General features: G+C 37.2%; 1 long non-coding RNA gene across 1 annotated transcript; it reads right to left on the reverse strand.

The window, feature by feature from the left end:
* Positions 1-2,615: 2,615 nt before the first annotated feature.
* LOC135194119 (uncharacterized) lies at positions 2,616-5,319 on the reverse strand. Its single transcript, XR_010309660.1, has 2 exons — positions 5,262-5,319; positions 2,616-3,162 (listed from the first exon to the last, which is right to left on the reverse strand). It is a non-coding gene; the product is annotated as an uncharacterized LOC135194119 (long non-coding RNA).
* Between the last annotated feature and the right edge of the window lie 2,220 nt (positions 5,320-7,539).

Below are 7,539 nucleotides of genomic sequence, written 5' to 3' on the forward strand. Positions count from 1 at the left end.
GAATTTAAATTTAACCGATGATTCAGAGTTCCATTCCGGGTCAGCACCACAACATTTTTATGTGTTTACCTTTTATTATAATTCATCTTGTGGCCAACGGTGACGGAAAACATCGTCAGGAAATTTGCGTGTAGCGGTGCTGAATCAAACCAGCGTGATGGAATAAGCTCCAACTCATCTCCTCAAAAAATGTTTGCCCAGCACTTACATTTACAGACTTTTACTTACTATTATTATTTTTTACTTTAATTTTTATTTAACACACTTCATTATCTCATGCTTTTCAGTTAGAGTAATGTGTTAACATTTAGGTACAGACATTACATCATTTCCAATTAACGAGATAAGCACCATCAAACGCAAAATACCGAACCGCTACTGAGAATTGTTTGACTGAAAATAGCGAAAACGATTGGCCCAACTCGGGGATAAAACTCAGCTCCCAGACATTTGCAGACTTATAAGCAAGTCACTATACTAACGAGGCAGTTCCCCAATTGCAACGTGAACTGAGAATACTCTTCACAGACGTATTTACTCCTACTTGTATTTTCAATTTGTACAAAGTTGCAATTACATTTGACAAACAGCTTATTGGTCTGGCTTTGTACAAGCAACGTCTAAACTGTATAAACGATTGTGGTTAAAACTCTAAGTAATTATCTAATGACTGCACTGCAGCGCGACGCAAACTTATCGAGAGGCTGTTACGTAACTTTGAACAACTTTTTCCTATCAATCAACTACGATACAGCCGAGAATACCGATTGATACTACGAAGACAAATTAACTTAGCGTTTTTGGTCAAACCAAACGATAGTGCGATTCAGAAACCAGGCCTTTCAATTTTCAGTATAAACATTTAATATAGTATAATCTATCAATCATCAAATATTGAAAAAAATATACACAAGTAACAATCATATACAGCAAAATAACAAAAACATTAAAGAACTCAAATCATAAGCAACCGACTATTTAATTCTATCTTAAGTCAACTCAATATGGCTGCCTCGCCGCCCGTCTGTCATATCTTTTCTTCTTCCACGTCGTCTGTCCGGTGACGTCACTTCCCCGGCGACGTCACTCAAACTTCGTTCAACAACACGGCCTCTCCTGACATGAGAACGTCCTCGTTCTCTTTTGTTGAATGAGTCTGTACTTCTCTGCTAGGCCCCGCTCCTGACGAGGTACTAGGTTGAACATCTTCAGTTCCAGCAACTTGGTCTCGAATGGCCTCATCATCTGATGAGTCTGCACCTACCAAAAAAAAACATTAAACATCTTAGAAGATAAATTACGCTATGAAGCTATTAACAAGTGAGATAGAGGCACAACGTGAAGCGTATCTCACAGTTTGTGACATAAGGGAGGAAGCACGACGTGAGGCTATCCCAAATGTACGAGATAGAGGCACGACGTGAAGCATATCTCACAAACTAAACATAAGGGAGGAAGCACGACGTGAGGCTATCCCAAATGTACGAGATAGAGGCACGACGTGAAGCATATCTCAAAAACCAAACATAAGGGAGGAAGCACGACGTGAGGCTATCCCAAATGTACGAGATAGAGGCACGACGTGAAGCATATCTCAAAAACCAAACATAAGGGAGGAAGCACGACGTGAGGCTATCCCAAATGTACGAGATAGAGGCACGACGTGAAGCATATCTCAAAAACTAAACATAAGGGAGGAAGCACGACGTGAGGCTATCCCAAATGTACGAGATAGAGGCACGACGTGAAGCATATCTCACAAACTAAACATAAGGGAGGAAGCACGACGTGAGGCTATCCCAAATGTACGAGATAGAGGCACGACGTGAAGCATATCTCAAAAACCAAACATAAGGGAGGAAGCACGACGTGAGGCTATCCCAAATGTACGAGACAGAGGCACGACGTGAAGCATATCTCAAAAACCAAACATAAGGGAGGAAGCACGACGTGAGGCTATCCCAAATGTACGAGATAGAGGCACGACGTGAAGCATATCTCAAAAACCAAACATAAGGGAGGAAGCACGACGTGAGGCTATCCCAAATGTACGAGATAGAGGCACGACGTGAAGCATATCTCAGGTACATAAGACAGAGGCACAACGTGAAGCATGTCTTTTACTTACTCTCCAATTATGCAGCACAGGCTTCAGTAGTTCTCTCGCCTCGTCAAGGTACCATGGACCCACAGATCTCTGTATGCTCGGCTGGTCCTGACATAACTTATTGTACAGCCTAAGTACATACTTCTTGTTGATTGAAAGAACGCTTTCATAAAGTTATGGTAAATCGGACATCAGTTTCAATTTTCAACACTTACATTTAGTAAACCTGTCTTTAATCATGTTACTCAAAATATCATAGAACAGGACCTTACCAGATTCAACGGGGTGACGGAATTTGTTAAAAAGTATCCACTGATCAACAATCAGAGGAGGTAAAAGTCGCTCGCTAAAATCAACGCACATATGATGCGTGCCGTATTTTTTCGTGGCTAAATGGATTATCTTGCAATCTTTATGTCGAGGAAGTCGCTGACACTTACCTCTACCTAAGAAAGGCGATACTTTCGATTATTTACTGATTGACATAATACCTTTTTTATCTGTTGTAGTTGCAGTTCACGTTATAAAATATCCTGAAAACTTACGAATAACTTCGTGTAAATGTTGTAAATTCTCATCAATAACTTTGGTTTTTAAGGGTATATGTCTATGAGACTCAATCGTAAACACATCAGTCACCTCATTGGAAACATGTTTTAAATATTGACGATCACACGTACAAACGTAGGTAACTCCTTCACGGTTAAGTACATCAGTGCCTATAACTACAGGGCTGTTCATAAGTTCTGATGAAACCACGAATAATTCTACCTCTAAAATAATTTCATCTAACTCAATCGGTAAAGTGACATATTGAGTGGTTTCTATTTCTTGTCCTCCTATACCTCTTAAAACAAGAAAACATGGTTTCCGAACACAATCAAAATATTTCAGTAAAGACAAGGAAATTAAAGAAATAGTAGAACCGCTGTCAATTAAAATGTGTACTGGTACACCACATATAACTGCTACTACCACATCATTATCGCGTGTATCTTTTTTTTCCTTACAGAAGTTAACATTATCCCTATTTCGTGTTTCTGACTTCAATTTAGCTAAACAAGTATCAACGCGATGACCAGACTTTTTGCAAAAAGAACAGGGCTCGGTTATCGTAACAGATTTTGAATTAGAACTATTCACATTAAACGAAGAACCATCAAACAAAAGAAGAAACATCTACCATCAACAAATTGACGTTTTCTATTATTAGTGTTACCACTATTAATTTTATTTATTTATTTATTTATTTTATTAAGATCCTCCAGGAGTAAATACATCAACACAATATTAGTAACAATAACAACATATAGCTTAAAACTAAATGCATTACCTATAAAGGAGAATACCTCATGCAATGATATAAAAGGATATAAAAGGAGCTTACACGATAAAAATATGTACATTTACAAGTTTAAACATATTATGCTAATTGAAAAGTTACAAAAAAAATAAAAATATACTTAATAAAAAACAATAAGCAAAAAAAAAGAGTTAAAAAAAAAATAGATAACGAAATAATAACAATCAAATGGCTAATAATTCTGACATTTTCTTACGGAACTTAGATAAAGAGTCACCAAATGGATCTAGGGAGGCACTGTACTCGTTTAAGATTTTACAAAAACGAGCCACAGGTGAGTTACTTCCTAAAACGGTTTTACGAAAAGGTCTTACTAATGGCGCAATCGGTTTTCGTGGGTATCTAGTAGGAACATTTAAATTTATTCTAGAAACTAGAAAAGAATTATCGTATAAACTATTTATAGCTTTATATAAAAACGTTAAATCTAGCATGTCACGCCGTTGACTTAAGGAAATAATTTTGAAGTAATTTAGTCTTTCTTTGTAGGTAGGAAGTAATTTGGCTTTACCTAAAGAAAATGTAAGATGGTAAAGAAAACGTTTTTGAATTCTCTCTAGTCTTAAACAGTGAGTCGCGTAATGTGGCCTCCAAACAACACTTGCATATTCCAAAATGCTCCTGACAAAACTGTTGAACAATATGATCTTAGTTTTTGGATTTCGAAACAGTTTACCGTTTCTGATAACGAAACCTAACATTTTAGATGCCCTACTAATTATGTTGTCCATATGTGATATAAAAGTTAATTTTTTATCAAAGATCACCCCAAGATCCCTAATCGTATCCACGGAGTTGATATGATTGCCAGCTATATTATAATGCGTACTAATCTCATTATAATTTCTAGTGAAAGATATCCATGAACATTTATCTGGGTTGAGTTTCATACCATTATTTTGACACCAGTTATACAATTGTGTTAAATCATCTTGTAAAAGGATTGTATCATTTGAATTCCCAATGATTTTTAGAAGTTTTACATCATCAGCATACAAATATGGGGTAGAATATTTAAGAGAACTAGTTAGGTCGTTTATGAATATATTGAATAATAACGGGCCTAAGTGTGAGCCCTGTGGAACTCCAGATATTACTTTGCATTTACTAGATCGAAAACCGCTGGCAACAACATAAAAATGTCTGCTAGTAAGATAAGACTCGAGCAATCCTAACAGTGGCCCTGTGAGACCACAAACGGACAGTTTTAAAATAAGAGCAGAAAATGGCACAAGGTCAAAAGCCTTACTTAGGTCAGTATAAATAACATCTACTCTTTTATTTCTATCGACAGATTCAAATAAAATTTCTGAGAAATTTACTAAGTTCGTACATGTAGACCGTCCAGCAACAAAGCCATACTGATGATTACTGAACAAGCATCTAACATGGTTGTAAATATATGGGTAAATTAATGACTCAAACACTTTTCCAAATATCGAGAGAATTGAAATGGGCCTGTAGTTTTTCACATAATTTTTCTCACCACTTTTGAAAATGGGAACTACTTTTGCAGTCTTCCATTTTGAAGGAAATATCCCCAATCGTAGCGAAGTGTTGAATATAATTGTGAGGGGCAGCGCAAGATTTGATGAACATTTTACTATGTAAATTGGGGGAATGTTATCAGGTCCAGAACCTTTATTGCTGTCCAAGCACTTTAATTTTTCTAGAACGTCGGATTCTTTCAATTGAATTAATTTTAACAAAATCATTTCTATTATGCTACACGGAAGCTCCCACATCGCGTTTAGAGAAATCAGGTTTCACATATATAGAAAAGAATTCTACCAAATCATTATTCATCAATTTCGCGTTAGTCGCGGCAGCGCGTATCTGTGGATCTGTGACACCACGAATAATTATTGGAAACATTAATTCATCACTTAATCCCCGAACGATTCGGAGACGAAGTAACGAACGACGTGCATAATCCGCATAGGTGGGATAATTATTTGAATCCGTATTCATGACAACAAATAAAATATTTGCAGCGTCGGGTTTTTTTTTAACATAATGGCTTAAATTCTCTCTTAAAATTACTCCAACTACGATCTGTTGTAACCCACTCATTAAGCCATAATCTAGCGTCACCTTTAAGACAATTCCCTATACGAGGGAGGCATTCATTATCACTACATTTGTTAATAGCTATCGCGCGATCTACCTCAGCGCACCAAACATCAATGTCATGAACACTGGGATCAAAGTTAGAAATATAAAATGAATGATTTACCAAAGTATTTATAGAACGAAATGCATCTACAATTCGCTCAGTGGTGGTCATTTCTGCATCAGTGATACCACTTACAGATTGAGTCCTCGAGGAAGACCCAGCGCCTGCCCCTTCCACATTCTTTATCACCTGCGGCGTCCGTGTGCCAAGGCTTCCGACGTTGGCGATTGTTGCAGTTTATTACCTTCTAATTTATTTAGACGTTCAAGAATCAAATCCATTTGACGTCTAACATTACTAGAAGACTTGTCACGATGCCGGCCATGTCGACTTCGTCCTCTTTCTCGGCTACGTCTTTCACGCTTTTGGTCAGACATTATTAACAAAATACTAACAACGTTAGTATAACCATATAGCATAAAATCTGAAATCAAAAAATCAAAGTAATCATCACGCCTTTAAAGAGACAAAAATTAAAAACGTTAAATTCAAAAAAATATATGGACGCTCATATTCGCGTGATAATTATAAGAAAATGTCAGAAGGCGAGTCGGATAGGGCATAAACCCAATCCCACTTCTGATATAATCTATCAATCATCAAATATTGAAAAAAATATACACAAGTAACAATCATATACAGCAAAATAACAAAAACATTAAAGAACTCAAATCATAAGCAACCGACTATTTAATTCTATCTTAAGTCAACTCAATATGGCTGCCTCGCCGCCCGTCTGTCATATCTTTTCTTCTTCCACGTCGTCTGTCCGGTGACGTCACTTCCCCGGCGACGTCACTCAAACTTCGTTCAACAACAATAGTTTAACAAAGTTTATCAAAAATTGTAATATCGGCAAACTGAACTATTACTATCCGACTCTGAGGATGAAATGCAAGGAGTGTTTACAGTTTTAGCAAATTATGTCTTTGTAACTATGTATGTTTAAATGTTTGTATGCTTATGTAACTACGAGATGTTTTTAAAATGTTTACTCTGTTTCCACTAATTTATCAAATCAATAAACTAATCGTATAATATTATATCTCTAAAATAATGTTAAAACAAATCACTAACAAAAATGTAGTAACGTTTTGCGAGCAGTTCGCGAGCTTCCGTCGCCTAACCAACATAATCTTATTTCAATAGCTATGCATTTGTTTGATTAATATTGAATTATTAGGCCTCGACTTCGTCGGTCTAGATATAAGGCCGGAGACTCTAAATTCTTTGGTTCAAATTCAAGGTCGAGCTGTTTGTTTTTTGTTTTTCTTTTGGATCTTGTCGTTGAAAAAATTTTAGTACTTGCCTGTAATATTGAAGTTGAAAATATGCCCATTGTGAAACACTTGAAGCCATTGATCCTGCTCCTGTGTTCCCAATTCCAATCGTACCGGTCGTATCGTATTTGCTCTCCCATCTGATTACGAGAGTGAGGGAATAGAGAGTGCGCCTGTGTTTACGCACATATTTGTGCACTGTAATATGTTCTGTGATTTAGGCAGTTTTTTTGAAATTGGCCGCCCTTGGAGAAATCGGCCACGAGGACATAATTCCATAATTTAAGTTTTTTAATATTATAAAGAATATAAAAGCACTAACCACAAATTGAACGGTCTTGCGCGAAGATTTGACGAATTCCAACTCCCGGAACAGGCCGGGTTTCGGAGCGGATATGGCACCATAGAACACATCCACACAGTGCGGCAGATTATACAGAAGTCCCATGAGTATAATCGGCCCCTGTGTCTTGCATTCGTGGACTATGACAAGGCCTTTGACTCGGTTGAAATCTGGGCTGTTCTGGAGTCCCTGCAGCGTTGCCAAGTTGATTGGCGATACATCCAAGTGATAAGATGTCTCTACAAAACCGCCACCATGTCTGTCCAGGGC

This window comes from Vanessa tameamea, chromosome 24, assembly GCF_037043105.1.
Source record: "Vanessa tameamea isolate UH-Manoa-2023 chromosome 24, ilVanTame1 primary haplotype, whole genome shotgun sequence".
Taxonomy (NCBI): Eukaryota; Metazoa; Arthropoda; class Insecta; order Lepidoptera; family Nymphalidae; genus Vanessa; species Vanessa tameamea.